At 35.6% G+C, this 16,855-nt stretch overlaps 1 long non-coding RNA gene across 1 annotated transcript; it reads left to right on the top strand.

The window, feature by feature from the left end:
- The first annotated feature begins 12,359 nt into the window (after positions 1-12,359).
- LOC132617804 (uncharacterized) lies at positions 12,360-15,249 on the top strand. Its single transcript, XR_009573838.1, has 4 exons — positions 12,360-12,512; positions 12,617-12,672; positions 14,464-14,624; positions 14,927-15,249. It is a non-coding gene; the product is annotated as an uncharacterized LOC132617804 (long non-coding RNA).
- The last annotated feature ends 1,606 nt before the right edge of the window (positions 15,250-16,855 follow it).

Consider the following 16,855-nt stretch of genomic DNA (forward strand, 5'->3'; position numbering starts at 1 on the left):
GCTTGAACCGTACTCAAAATTTTGTTTGTTTTGCTTCACCTTGTGGAAGCTTGAATTGCAAAACTATGAATGCATTTCTGATTTTTCTTAATCATCTACTTTCTACTTTATTTATCAAAACTGTCAACTCTACGATTGTGACATGAAATGTACGAATAGACAACACACATTCCGAGAGAGTAACAAAGAAACTAGGGGGACAAGACAAGATTCCACTCACAAGAATTGAAATAGCCGATAGGTGATAACATAAGCCTAAAAGCTAGCAATTCAAGAAGAAATCAAAGTACGACATTAGGTTAGACAACCTAGTTTGCAACCTTTCCTTTAGTTGCGAACTACGCTTGACCTGATTCCTCGGTGGATACGTAGGCAGCCCACATAGGGACTCGGTCATACTAGGTTAGAATTTTTCCCATTGGCATGCATACGAACTACGCTGACCTGATTCTTTTGGTGGGATACGTAGGCAGCCCACAAAGGGTTCGGTTGCTTTACAACAACAACAAAAAAAAAAAAAAAAAAAAAAAAAAAAAAAAAACCAAAAAATATCTTATCCGTACGAACTACGTTCCGACCTGATTCCCGTGGTGGGATACGTAGGCAGCCCACATAAGGTTCGGTTACGCTATAACAGAAAAATCAAAGAAAACCACACAGGGCCTGATTCCCTCGGCGGGATTCGTACACTATCAACATATAGATCCGTCACACCTAGATAAAATCCAACAAATCTTTTACCATTTATATAACAGAACTACGCTGACCTGATTCCCTTGGTGGGATACGTAGGCAATCCACATCGGGTTCGGTCCCTTTATTAGAAACCTCAGACCACTTTATGTATTTTACGAACTACGTTCTGACCTGATTCCTTGGCGGATACGTAGGCAACCTATATAAGGTTCGGTCACACCACAACATAAATTTAGCACACCCTTCTGAACCCAAAACTGGGGCATGTTTTGGAAAAGATATAGACAAAAGAAACGGTTGGACATCGACAAGATTAAGGCTATCAGACAGGAAGTATTATAGACCAATTACTTTAGAAGCGTCACAATCTAAAGTTGGCAGAATATTTTACAACTTACATATGTATACGTTTACATATATATCTTTCCTTACATACATACATTTACATATACATATTTCACAACCTATATACATATAGTCACATTTCCTTATACATATACCTACATATCTACCTTTCAAATCAAATACTTTCTTGCAATTGATTCACTACTATTCACCTACCGAGGCTTGAACGGAGATCACAAGATCCAAACAAACAAGACGAATGGAGCGCCAACCACGTCAAGCTTCGAGTCAACATGAATCAACTTCCCCCCTCCCAAACTAAGAATTTTTCTTTGAGTGCAGGAATTAAAAGACCGCGAGATCAACAGTCAAGTCTATCACGACCGAAAAGCATCATCTGGCTCAATATGGCCTCGCCTCAAAAGCCAAACGGCTTCATTTCTAAACTCTATCTTTAATTTTATTTTATCAGAACAACTTTATGACTTCATTAACGAATATACCTGTTTTGTAGGTTAAAGACAAATCAAATCAGGATTACGCGTCATTGATTCAGCCTGTTGTGATAGCGTCGACTTCATCAGCCAAACGGCTATGCTATCACTTTACTACATACTTTATTACCTTCTTTATCTGTTTTAACCATTTTGCCTGAACTTTACAGGAATCAACATTAAGTCTCCGAAGACAACCGGAGGGATTTATCATCAAATCTCCGAAGACAACCGGAGACATCACATGGCTATACAGCCTCATATGCATAAGCCAGATGGCTACACTATGACTTTACCCTCTATTTTATCATTTGTTCTACCAACTTTTACCACTTTACCCTGAACTTTACAGGAATTATCATTGAGTCCCCGAAGACAACCGGAGACACAACATCAAGTCCCCGAAGACAACCGGAGACATAGCATCAAGTCCCCGAAGACAACCGGGGGCGTCATTCGGCTATACAGCCTCATATGCATAAGCCAGACGGCTACACTATGACTTTACTCTCTACTTTATCATTCACTTTACCAACTTTAACGACTTTACCCTGAACTTTACAGGGATTATCATTGGAGCCTCCGAAGACAACCGGAGACATCATCCACTTTACAACTTTATCCTGGACTTTACGGGAATCATCATCAAATCTCTGAAGACAACCAGAGACATCGCATGGCCACACGGCCTCATACGCATAAGCCAGACGGCTACACTTTGACTTTACTCTCTACTTTATCATTTACTTTACCAACTTTAACAATTTTACCCTGAACTTTACAGGAATTATCATTGAGCCTCCGAAGACAACCGGAGACATCGTTTGGCTATACAACCTCATCAGCATATCATTGAGTCCCGACAACCATCGGAGACATCACCCGGCTACACGGCCTCACTTGCATAAGCCAAACGGCTACACACTTATTTTTCTCCTTACTTCATTCCTTTATTTCATCATCTACCTTACCGCTTTAATGAATTTACCTTAAAATTCGCAGATATCATTTATCATCGAGTCCCGGAAGACAGCCGGAGACCTTATCACTATCATCTGCAAATGCAACGGGAAATATTGTCACACCCTCAGCATACGCATCACACATTCATTCAAGTCCCTGAAGACAATCAGTGACAACATTAGCCACACGGCTTCACCTTCGTCCTCACACTCCTATTTACTATCATTTTAAATTATTTATAACTTTACACTTTCAACTTTATTACTAATTTGGACGTGAATTTCAGTTTGGACAGAAAGTACAACCTGCAGAGACGCAACACAACGTGGAACTTTATCTTACGCAGTGAACTGGGGAAAACTTGCTGAAGAGGAATATCAAACTCATAAGCAAGGGTCACGAATCTACTCTCGAACTCAATTCCGCCTATGTCCACAAACACGTGATACGTGGGTTAATTTCTCTTTCACATCCTCCGCTAAAACTCTACTAAATCTACTCTTTTCACAATCTCATATTCCTTTCTACACCCCAGCGTCTCCATAACTCAACACTGGGGCATCTTTGAAGAATTCACATCGTGCCTTGTAGAGTCCTACTTAAAGGTGTGTTGCGCGCCACATTTATAATTAGGAGGCTATAAGCATGTGTTCCATTCTTGAACGCTCTCGTCACCTGTCCACAACCCCTACAAGATTATGAATCCACAAAAACTTTCGAACTACACATGGCCTGATCCTCGTGCAGCCCGAGGTATGTAGGCAACTCGAAACCGAGATTCGGTCATAATTTTCCATAATTCCTTCGGTCCTCATAATATTTACCATCAATTTTCCTAAATCGTACTTTCTTATAAATTCATATTCGTTGGTCCAAACAAAATTGGCTACTACGTCAACTTCTTCGCCCGAAGATTCTTACATCATCTCCGGTCGAAGAGGGGCATCTGTTGACACCCAATTTTGTCCCTCTCCTATTTAATTTACCCGGTTTTCTAAATTTACTGACGAGCTAAATACTTTATTTTCACTACTATTATTTTCGCTACTTTTATTTTTTAACATTATAAGTATTACTTTATCACAGATTTTAAACGGTTAGTCATCGTTTCATTTTTTTCGGGTGGACTCGTTAAAATTAATTACAAGACAACATTTTCTAAAATCCTTATTTTTCTACATATTAATTACTATTTATCTTCACATAATAAATATTGTACTAGTTACTGAATTAGAAGCCTGAAAATAATTAAAATAGCGGAGGAAGGACCAACAATTTTCAGCCAAATTAATGGCCCAAAATACAAATGTAATATTATTTCCCTACCCGAATAAGCAACCCACATTTTTAATATCCAATCCACATTTATATCAGCCCATATTTAAATTAATAGGCCAGCCCAAAACGGACCAGCCCAAACAATTCCGCGACCCGACCAGCCCAACCCCTTCACTTTTCTACCCTAATCCCTCATGCTCCTCTTTTTCTCTTCTCAATCTCTTCCGCCTCCATCTCCCTTCCTCCATTTTCTCCTTCTTTTTCGCCTTCTTCTTCTCCTCCATTCCCGCTTCTTCTTTCCGCCTCTTCATCTCTCTTTCTTCCTTTTCCCCCTTTCCTCCGCCTCCACTCACCCGACACCACTCCCACTCGTCGCTGTCCCCCACTCTCTGTCCACGCTCCTCTCTTTCTCAAACCACACGAAGCCCTATAAATCTAGGACGAATTGTTCTGAAAAAGGGGGGAGATTTTACCACATTCAACATTTGGACCCTTCCGTTACTTTAGATTTCGAATCTGTTCAAATCCCAGTGTGTTTCGAATCATTCTTTCACTTACATTCAGGATTATTTAAAAAATCAAACCAAACTTCTCTTTGAAGAGAGTAATCGATTCCATCAAAATTTTCGATTTGGAAGACTATTTTCGGGTTCGAGTTCATCGCATTCGAGTGTAGATTCGAGACCCCGACGACCTCAGTTCACTGCGCGCAAAGCAGGTCAGTGCCACCCTCCTCTTTTTCCCTTTGGTTTCGATCTAACTCTTATCTGTGTCGGTGATTTTTTTTGGTTGCATCATTAAAGTGTTTTTAGTTTCAAGTTGGATGTTGCGATAAAATTCTGTATATCCGAGGTCATAAAGATAGGAAGCTACATTTTTTTCGTTTAATAATGGTTGCTGCTCATTTAGCGCATTCAGTGTTTCATCTGAAAATATGGCTTGAATCTCTATCGGGTATTCATATGAGTCGGTTCTCTGAAGTTAGTTAGTCCTAGTTAATTTTTATTCAATGAATTTCATGCCCGCTTGGTGTGCTAGTCGTGTCACTTGATTGATAATTGATTTAGATTGGGCGTCAAATCCGTTCATATGTTTGATTAGGAATCTCTGTTTAATGTTAATCTATAGCTATATGCTCAGTTTCAAGCATGCTTATTGTTGAAGTATGGTTCGATGCATTAGATGTCAACTGGTAATAATAGTCTTAAAATCATGTTATTAACCAATACGCTCAGGTTTAGATGACTTCTTGATAACGATTGGTTCTAATATTTGATATGCTTAACATCAGGATCTGTTTAAAAGAGTAGCATAATTTCCTTGTTCAAAGTTCAGAAATCAGCCCAGTTATGTGTTTATTGTCCAGATTCTGTTCGGTTTAATGACCATGCTTAAGTTTAGTTTAATGGCATCATCTGCTTAGTGTGATATTCTTGATTTGCTTAGCCTGATTATCGTATGGCTCAGTCTCATTTAGTCATCTTTGTTCTGAGAATGATATTAGTCTCTTGCTCAAAGTCTAATGCACATAAGGTCAGAACCCAATTAGTGTGTCCGAGACCCAGTTTCCATTACTTTTGAAATAATATGGGTTTCTGTCTAGGCTGTTTGCTCTATATGTTGCATGAAAGATCAGTCCGCTCCCAAATTAAGCCTGTTTGCTTTCATCATGGTAGGTGTGCCCTGTTGTTTTTTTAGTACTGTTTATATGTGGTCATCGAGTGTTAACTCCTTAGCATGATTCAGCTGGCTGTTTATGCCCTTATCGTCTGGGCTTCTCTAGAGACTGTCCAGTGATATACCAGATATACAGGGTATATTCACTACCACACACTCTTTTAAAAAAAAAAATGTACATGAGTTTAGTATATAAACTATGCTGATAATATCTGGGTCGGGACTAAATGTTAATGCATCCCATGTTATAAATCTTCTCAAACTGTTCTTTTTTTGCTTTCTCTGAACAATAAGTTGCTGAACTTTCTGCTCAATTTTCATGATTGTGGGTTGTTTCACCTATATTCCAGTCCCTCCTCTTTGTTTTCCCTTTCATCCTCTTGAATGCTATATGTTAATTAACCTATCCTAATTATAGCAATCTATCATGTATGTTATGTTTACCTCCTTGCTGCATTATGCTGTTTCCAGATATTTGTGTGCTGCCATGACTTCGACTCTACTTATTCAATATCTTTTCTCCTGCTTGCTTAGAAGCTGTTGAATAGCTATAGGCAGTTCCCGATTAAATTAAAGCCACTAAATTGCGAATGGATTGCTCCGCTCGATAAATGTCTTGTGGAGTATTGAATTGATGTCCCTTGCCTTTTTTTTAAAAAAAAAAAAAACTGCTGTAGTTTTCAGCCAGCTTCAACTGGCTTCACCTCTGTATGGACTCCTTCATTGGTGCTCATATTTTCTTTTCTTTTGCTGAGCCATTTGAATTATAATAGAATAGAATATTGAGATTGCTTATCAGGGAAAACAAAACTGTTGTTTGCGTACCTTTGTTGATCATCAATCCCTGATGAAGGTTCTGTTTTGCCTTGCTTCATGTTTGAATCTTCTCTTTGGAACAAATAATGCTAATCTGCCGTGCTCCCTATCTGCTGGGTTGTTTTGTTTGTTGTTTGGGAACTATGATTGTGATCATAATAGCTTAATTAGCCGGTTGGAATACTTCCAATGCACCTACAGTTGTTTATATATCTATGTATACATGAGATATACTAAAATATACGTGACATATACGTATAATCGGCTGCTTCATTTTTTCGTTCTATCTCGCGTGTTTGAATCCGTTTATGGTTCGTATACTAATCTTTTCCTTTTCATTTTATGCATGAACATCGCACACGGGTCTCTCGGACTCATCATCTCCCGCATTTGGTGTTGGGCCATAGCCCAACGGGATCTTCTCCTTTCCTATCCTCTGTCCACAGCAAGAAAAAACAAAAAATGAAATCTGGGCCGAGGCCCAGCCATCAGCAAATCGTAACAGTCCAAGGAGATGGGTTGGGCCCATCTCCGTTATATCTATTCCATCATCCTTTTTATTTTGTTCTTTTATGTGCATTTAACGCGTATTGTATGATTAACATTGTGTTGGCTAATTTAGATAAACTTTAGTAACATTGGGGATTTCAGTTTAGCTGTGGGTAGTTAATTCAAAGAGAAAACTAACAATTAGCTCCATTAGTTTATGTCGAAATTATTTATTAATATTTATCTTTTAGAATAATTGATTTTCAAAGTATCATGACTATATACTTTTGACTAAGGGAACCAAATTATACTTTTCTATTTTAGAAATTTTTAAAACGCTCCAAATCTTACACTAGGTTAGCTTATTCTAAGAAACAAAAAGCAAACTAACTCAACGAACAACTCTTTCACCTTAGATTATTTCCAACACTTAAGCAAATCCATATTGAAATACATATTTGTCTAGAATAATCTTTAAAAACTTTTTTTTTTTTATTTAAATAACTCTTTTAAATTTTAGTCATTTCCTCCATATACGAACATTACATATCCCGCTTTCCTTTTAGTTTATTTTTAACTAAACTCTTTTATGCGATTACTATTTTCTATAAGTATTACTTTAAATAACGCTATTATACTTTCGTCTTAAACTCTAACAACATTTATAAATCGTATTTCAAAATAGCATTAAAAGCACTCTTTTATACGAATTATCATTATTTTTATAAGTTCTATTTTAAATAGCATCCTTACATATTTATCTATAACTTTGGCCATACTTATAAAATTACTTTCCTTTTTCCTGTAATATTATATTTACATTTAGCCTAATTAATCATAAGTCCGGTCGGTTAACCATTGTTAATGGGTCTTAAAGGATGCCTAATACCTTCCCTTTAGACTAATTGAACCCTTACCTAGAATCTTAAGTTTCGCAGACCTTAAACAGAGTTAACTTTAAACATAACTTTAATAAACTTTAGGTGTCCTAATTCACCATAAGTAATTAGGTGGCGACTCCTTAAAAACAACAAACAAAAAAACAGGAATCTCCAATACGTCGTACTTCTAATTTTAACCTCCGGGTAAAAAATGGGGTGTGACAAGTACTACTTACGCTCGGGCCCAAATAAGCTAGTATCAAACAAGTCAAAAAGGGTCTTTCTTCTCTCTCCTTTACTACTCCTAACAAAGTTAATCCTAAAAAAAAAACAAAAAATTACCCCGTTCAAAGGCCCCCTCTCGGGAAAGAACCGAGGCCAAACTGAGGCCATAAGAAAACCAAAGGGGGCGGATGATGTATGCCGCTAATGAGAAAAAAAAAACTATAAACGAAAAAATAAAAGAAAAACCAAAATAAAATCTTTTTGAGTTTTTCATGATTTTTTTTTGGTAATAATATATAAGGCTAAGAAATTAAAAAAAAAATCTTATGGCATAATCATCCTTGGCCTCAAAGTATTGGAAGTAACCCACCTCACACTTAAAAATATGACTAAATTATTTTTATTTATTCTTTGATCTCAACTTAATACTACTCTTTTTTTCTCCACATTAATCTCTCTCCATATTTATTAAGGATAAGGTAGAAACTAATAGCTAATTATATCTTGATTATCTAAAATCATAATTGCTCTTTTGGACCATTTATTTTAAGTAATAACGACAAGTAAAATAGATTGGGGAGGAGCATAGAGTAACATTTTAAGATAAAAAGGTTACTCACTTTCTTTTTTTCCATATGGTTTGGTGGCACAGGCCAGACTTCGCTGAAATAAGGAGGAAGGTGGGTTCCACCGGTGATTATTGGTGGTAACTGGTAAATGCAAATGGTCATGTTGCTACTCAAAAAATGTAGGAGTAATTGGAGTTGGGAATAAGGGAGCAAAAAATAAATTAAGGTAGCACATAGACTAAACTCTTGGGCATTCGTTCAATTTAGTGATTTCAACAGTTACTTTTATCTTTTAAAGCGACATTTAATAAAAAACGATACATTGAAGTTATTCAAAATATAATGGTGGACACTCATTGAATTAGGACAAAATTAGTTAAACTAAAATAAGCTATATTTCACATCACAAAATTAAATGGTCAAGGTTCATAGTTTTGGCCGCCAAAATGAACTCAAAACAGTAAATTTGGAGAGGGAGGTAGTCAATATTATTGAAAGCCAACACGTGCCCATTTAATGGAAATATAACGAACAATATACAACTTTCAACTTTTTAATAGAGAAAACTTATCCTTGGTCAAACTTCTAAGTTCTAACATATTTGTGTTAACTAACCTCGTTCCTTCTAGGCAGTGGCGGACCCAGAAAATTGAACAAGTGGGTTCAACCAGCGACAGAATTGTAGTAATAGTTGATACTAACAGCAACTTTAGACACTATAAATGAGCACCATTAAGACAGTAAATGTGCTTTTAATTTTCATGCTAATCATCATATTTGGTTTTACAATGTGGTCTAACACCAATGTAGTTTTTAGTTTATGCTTATATTACTAACGGATCAACAAAGCGACAAAGATATTAAACCACTTTTCAAAAAAGAAAAATGCATGTTACAAGTTATAAACTTCTTAAATCATATTATTAGTTTAAATAGTTTCACAATGCATATATTCTCAAATACATAAATATTCAATAAAAATTCATTAAGTTTCAGTCATTATGCATCTTCATATTTTATGTTATATTTTTAAGCATTCAATTTTGAGATTTATAATTTGATATTATTTTTAATTAATCACAAAATTTAACAACTTAAAGCACAAAATTAGAACTATAATAATGAATGTTTGAAACAAGAAGTAACCTAACCTTATCTTATTTTTTTTAAAGCAAAAAGCAGCCTATCTGGCTAAGGAAACACAATAAATAAATAAATGATTTCTCAACTTAGTAAAATCACAAATAAAATACGAATACTAATCTTATTATAACAATAAACCATAAGTAAAGTAATGGAGCATAAGTACTATATCAAAAGTAGTGTCACAAACAAAGATTCAGGTAATTACGTATGAGTATCAAAAAAGCTGGCATCAAAAATTCTATGCTAAGCAACATTCACTGAGAATCGAACATGAGACCAACCACAAGAGGACTTTGAACCCACTTGGACCGCTGCACTACAACTTCTGCTTGCGTCAAGTGGGTTCATTGTTTTCAGATAGCTTAATATTTCATTTTGTCAGCCAAATTAACATGTCAAAATAATATTTTTTCCGAACCAAGTGGGTTCAACTGAACCCTCTTGCAACCAGGTGGGTCCGCCCCTGCTTCTAGGACATACGTTAAAAGAGCGTTAACGCAGTGCATGAATCATATATACAGTACTAGTTATGTGAGGCGCGGGCTTAACTCAAGATATAAAAGTAGATATTTTAATTAAAGAAATATAATTTGTGTTAGTAAAAGTGTACAACAACAATAATAATATACCCATTGTAGTCCCACAGGTGGGTAATTACGTTAGTAATAATTAAATTTCATATAAGTATATTTTCAATATATGAAAGCAAAACTTTCATTCCACTCTTTTAATATTTTAACTTTCATTTTGATGAAATTATTTACTTCAAATCAAATGCGGAGCCAAAATTTGACATTTATAAGTTATGTATCCTAATTGTCTGAAGTTATTTAGTTCTAAATAAATAATCTATACATAGTTAATGAAATTTTAAGACAAATACATAATTTAACTTGTGCAGCGGATGGAGCTGCTCCTCCCTTAATTAGGGATTAGGGGTTCGAACATGGATATGGATTATTTTTTTGGAGGGAGCGCTTCCCCCGAATGGGCGCGATACAGTGCGAATTATCTGGATTAATTGGGCTCAAATGCGGATATCGAGTACCAAACAGAAAACCAAAGAACATGAAAAATGATGTAGGAAGTTCGATAGCTTTTGAAAAGTCGACCTTGAAAACAAAAAATAAATAAATTTGACTTAAATAAATAAGATTAGGACCTAAAAGTAATTAATTAAAAAGTTTAATTTTTTTTTGGAAATTCTTGTGAGGACTACAAAAGTCCCTAAGTTTGCCCTTATATATAGTAGTAAAAGTAGATATTTTAATTAAAGAAATATAATTTGTGTTATTATAAGTGTACAACAACAATAACCATATACCCATTGTAGTCCCACAAGTGGGTAATTACGTTAGTAATAATTAAATTTCGTATAAGTATATTTTCAAAATGTGAGAGCAAAACTTTCATTCCACTCCTTTAATATTTTAACTTTCATTTTGATGAAATTATTTACTTCAAATCAAATGCGGAGCCAAAATTTGACATTTATAAGTTATGTATCCTAATTTTCCGAAGTTATTTAGTTCTAAATAAATAATCTATACATAGTTAATGAACTTTTAAGACAAATACATAATTTAACTTGTGCAGCGGATGAAGCTGCTCCTCCCTTAATTAGGGATTAGGTGTTCGAACATGGATATGGAAAAAATCTTTGGAGGGAGCGCTTCCCCCGAATGGGCGCGATACAGTGCGAATTATCTGGATTAATTGGGCTCAAATGCGGATATCGAGCACCAAACAGAAAACCAAAGAACATAAAAAATGATGTAGGAGGTTCGATAACTTTTGAAAAGTAGATCTTGAAAACAAAAATAAATAAATTTGACTTAAATAAATAAGATTAGGACCTAAAAGTAATTAATTATCTCAAAGCGACCTTCGAGAAATATCTAGCACTCTGCAACTGATCAAATAAGTCGTTAATCCTCAGAAGTGGGTACTTTGTCCTTTATCATCACCTTATTCATCTGCCTAAAGGTAATACACATTCTTAGTGGATCATCTTTCTTCCTTACAATCCACACAATGCTTTCTCTAGCGAAGTACTGAGTATGATTCAGCTTTTCTCCTTCACATTCTTCAACTCAGCAGAGGCCATCCTATAAGAAGGGATGAATATCGGCTGAGTATCCAATAACATTATCTATAACAAACATCAATCTCCTGCTATGGGGAAATGCTTGAAAGCTCGTTCGAAAATACATCTGAGAGTTTATTAACCACTGAACAAACTGATGAGTTGGCAGCTCTGCTTTTTCATTTTTAAATCGAACTATATGATAAATACAACCCTTCGAAATCATCTTCCTTTCCTTGAGATGGCAAAATGAATCTACCTCTCGACGACGCTGTACTGCCTTTCCACTCCAAAAATGGTTTCTTGGGAAGTGGAACGCAACAACCAACACCCAATACTAGCATAAACAGAAGCTAACCAAATCCATACACATAATAATGTCAAAATCGACTATCTGTAACTCTATAAGATCTGCTAGGATCTGACGATCATAAACAACTACTGAACAACCATTGGTGAACAAGTTTGAATCTTAACTGAAGATTGCACTAATACTTGAACCTTAGCTAACATTACACTTAGTACGCTAGCAAATTATATACCAAAACGGAATACGGTATTACGAAGTGTTGGGTCTGTGCTTGCATGGGCTAATTTCATCTAGTACACTATATATAAGCATGAGTTTGGAGGTGGTTTCATCGTCCACCACCAACTCATGTTGTATTTCTACTATATAGCATAGCCATAGGAACGGCCAAGGGCATAAGAGTATTTTTGCTCAATCACAAAAAAATTATCATCCTGTTCTCTTAATCTTTTATTTTGTTCCAACAAGGCAACAACAGAGAGACATGAATCTCTTCTCTAGATTCTCAAGGATTGCTCTTTAAGTTCTCATCTTCCGGTACCGGTCCTTTTGTTTTCCATCTTCTCATTTTCCATGAATAAACCCAGTTGTTTTATCTGCAGTCTAATCCATGGCTTTTCTTGTTTTTGTCCTGCAACCAGTTGGCCCTTTTCTCTGGTTGCTTCTCCATTTTGCTTCACCAGTTCTTCTTTTTCTGGTAAGTTTTATTATTGTAAGGGAAAAGTTTCACATGCCGAGCTATTTTTTTCTATTCACTGGGTCATAACAGCTCTGACAAATCTTTCCTCACTCTTCTATATACTACAAAAATTCTTTTGGATATTTTCTTGGATTGTGCACATCTGATTAGCATATGCATGTTTGGAAACGTGCATATATGTACACGCTCTCGACATTTGGATTTCTGTTTAGGACATAAATAGTGAAGAAAAAAGAAAGATTTGATGCAGCCAAGTTGTTTAACAATATGCCTTAACCAACTCAAGTATGGTATTCATGGCAAAGAAATGCCAACTACTTACCAAATTACATTTTTAAGAAGCATAGTACATTAAACTTTTAATGAACAACAAACATTATCAACTAATAGGAAAATAAAGAGAAAAGTTGTCCCTTCTAAGTGTAAGAACAATTTTATAAGTATGCGGATAATATGTGAACAGATTAAAATACCAAATCATCGACACGTTAAAACATCAAAACAGAAGTTTCTTCCTCTGTATAGATTAATTTGGATAGACTACGAGCACCATTGAACCTTTATTTTTGGATAACCGTGATGTCCCGGTCAGCTTTGGCGCACCTCGACTAATTCCAACATTTTGTAAGATTGATTTGGCCTTTTATGCAGGCGCCTTGGGAAAATTCTTATAATCCCAACTTTGAAGCTCTAACTCAATTAGGAACACCAACAATTACAACAAAAAATATAGGTAAGGTGGAAGCGTCCTACAGCCTCACGGTAGACATCTACTTTATGTTGAGACAGATAGAGCATGTGTTTTATCTTCGTATTCACATCCCAGAATTAAGTTTCCAAAATGAGGTGGCACAGTTGGTAACGATTTGAATCTTGAAAGTTCTTTGTGTTGAGGCATTTTTTCTTGAGCTATTTTGCCAAGACGACATGGAACTTTACTCGCATCCTACTTTGTTTACACTGTCAATATTCATTTTAGAGGCATACAAATATTTGGTGCAGTAATTGAGGATTGTTAGCAAAAGGATTAAAGGAAGCAAAAATATATGTAACTTTACATTATTAGTTGAAATATATCTTGAGTATATTTAGATTTAAGAAAATTATGCGAAAGCTAAGATATTTAAGAGAAATTAGTCGTTGCAGGCCATTCTCACTGCCAGTTCTCTTAATGGATATCCAACAATGCTTGAATGATCTCTTCGACCTTTTATTGCTTTATGCTATATTCATGTTACTTTTCAAATTAGCTAAATATTAGTATCGACAACCAAAAGCTTATAACATGAGAAACTTCATATCATAGTAAGTTGGTTATCTAGCTATGAACCAGTGTTTGAATGCTTGAAGCAATAGAGGTGAATTTTATACATATAGCTGATTGTTTCCATTCCGTGTTTTATAGACTGAAGGACGTGAGAAATTCTTATAGGAAGTTCTAGTCCCCAAGACACGGGTCTTTGGGCTTTCTGCCCAGAAAGAAAGTTGCTTGACACAGGGGAAAGGGTATGCTATATTCTTTTTGGTACTACATATAATGGTTGGAATCTTGATCCACTATTCTATTTTCATTAAATTGACCAGTTACCAGAAGGTAGTAGTTGCGATATGATGGTCTAAAATGTCTAGAAGCAAGATTCTTATCACGGAAGTGTGTTTAGGTGTCTCTCTCCTCTTTTTGGTAGATAAGCAAAATAAATTAATGCACTCGATCCCAGGATAGCTTAGTGAAAAAAAAAGTTATTTCTCTGATTTTCATCTGTTTTCATTTGCTTTCTTCTTTTTCAGTGAAGCCACCCTCAACCAAGAACTGGTGCAAGTCCAAGAAGTAGGCCTTAATGAAGTACTCCAAGAAATATGAGACTGATGAAGGTAAAAAAGATATCTAGGCACTGTGGGAGAAACTGAAGAAGTATGCTTATGTCACCCATGTGTTACCTTACACTCCGGTACTAAATCTGAATTTCATCCCTCTGAGATTGTTTTTTTTTTTGGAGCATCTTGACCTGTAATCTTTATCTGCTACTGTTTCATATATAAAATGTATTCTAATTTTTCCCCTGTTTTCACCAAAATCTTGTTTAGACTACTTAGAGGTGCTGTAAGAATTAGTATTTCTAATAGATATTGAACCTCTTAAAGTTAAATAAGTTTAGTTAGGATAACTTTAGTGATACTTGCATGTTATCCTCGTTTTCTAAGCAACAGATTTGTATTCTGTCTAATTCACAAATATTGAATATCTATACAGTGAATATGTTGATCTTATAGGGATCGAGAACGTGAACAAGTTAGCAAGATATCACCTACAGGACATTTAGGTTGGACCCGTGCTGAATATTTGGTTGAAGTATAGCGTTGAGTACTACTAGTCTATGCCAAAGTGCAGAGAAAATCTAATAGCACATTCTATGATATGTGGTTCATATATGACTATATAATGTTAGATTCATGCGTGGTCTTATGAACTTACTGTAACAAAAAAAAATTACCCAATTATGCACATATTGTACATAGACTCTTGATTATTAGTATCTATTTAAACTTCAGTGCAACTTCGTGTTTGGCCTTATTTATCTTGAAACACGTAAGATTGGAACAATACGATCAATATTATTCGAAGGTATATGAGCATCTCTCTTTCGCACTTGTGCATGAAAATGTCATGTTTTATCCATGTTAGTACAGAGACATCTGGCTAAATGTGTTAAATTGTTTAAGTTGTATTGTCATAATAAAAAATAGATTACAAGCATGTCGATCACGGGCCATGACTTCTCTAGTAACTGTATAGAAGCATGGGTTTTGGAGGTGGATCGTCGTCATGCCTGCTTCAGGGGCTCTTGTTGATACCCAATTTTGTCCCGCCTCTCCTTCAAAATATCTATTTACGCTTATCATTATTATTATTATTATTGTTATTACTATTATTATTATTATTATTATTATTATTATTTTTGTTATTATTATTATTATTATTACCAGTATTATTATAATTTGAATTATAATCATTTCGGCATTTTTACCACCTTATGCACACGCATCGCATTTATTTTGCGCAGTTAAAAAATAACGTTTATTTACTGATATTATCGCACAACTATTACGACGTCATATAATTTTATGTTCATCCGAGCATTAATAAATACATATTTTTATATTAAATAATATTTAGGCACCCGCTGATATATAACTAATTGAAGAAAGGGCTTTTATTTAATTTAGACCCAAAGCCGAGGCCAATTAGCCAAACATTCGGACCAGCCCATTTTTATTTTCACCTAGCCCACTTCATCAAAAATCTACCCGACCCGGTCCACTGCCCGGATCGGCCCATCCGTTCCACAAAGCATGAAACAAGGTAGGGTTATACCTTTTTCATTTTTCAACCGCACACCCCCCACACCTTCTTTCTCCTCTCTATTCTCCCTCTCTTCTCCTTCAACGAAAATTGTAAAAATCACAGTTGCCTTTCGCCCTTCACAGGCTATGCATGGCCAAATGTGGGAATGAAATTAATGCCTTGTACTCCCCCCCCCCCCCCCCCATCCAGATTCAAACCTTTGAAGGAGGTTAAATTTTTGTCTTCTCCTTCTTTTTCTGTTTTCGATCTGAACAACTTTGATGAGTTTTGTCTGTTGCGATTTCATATCAATTTTGATTGTCAGTTCCTTTTATTTTTGGGTACGAGGGGTTTTAATGGTTTTTTTGTCTATTTCTTCCCTTTCTGATTAAGGTCTGAGGTATGGACAAGATCTGAACGTTTGTACCTAGAGTATAACGTTGTTGACCAAGAAAACCCCGCCCAAAATTTCAAATCCCAGCCTAAAAACCCTAGTTGTGTCCTATATATATACTAGCATTAGAGTTCGAGAAAGGGGGATTTTTTTGAGTTTTCTGAAGACCTGGTCCAGTTCGAGTAAAAAAAAAACGGCAACTTTATGTCAAATTTCTATCGAGTCTAGTCTGTCTTTCCGGATCTTAATTTCTTTTCCTGTTTCCGTTCTGTTTGAGTGAGTCGAGGTTTAGAAACAAAAGTTCAATTCTGTTCTGGACGAAAATCGCACTCAAAAGGGTCCTAGTGTCGTTCAAGTTCGAGTGTAGATCGAAGACTCGAGACCCCACTTCGCTGCACCCAAGAAAGGTAATTTACTCTCCGTTTTATTATTTTAGCAATTAT

The sequence above is a fragment of the Lycium barbarum genome, chromosome 11 (assembly GCF_019175385.1).
Source record: "Lycium barbarum isolate Lr01 chromosome 11, ASM1917538v2, whole genome shotgun sequence".
Classification (NCBI taxonomy): Eukaryota; Viridiplantae; Streptophyta; class Magnoliopsida; order Solanales; family Solanaceae; genus Lycium; species Lycium barbarum.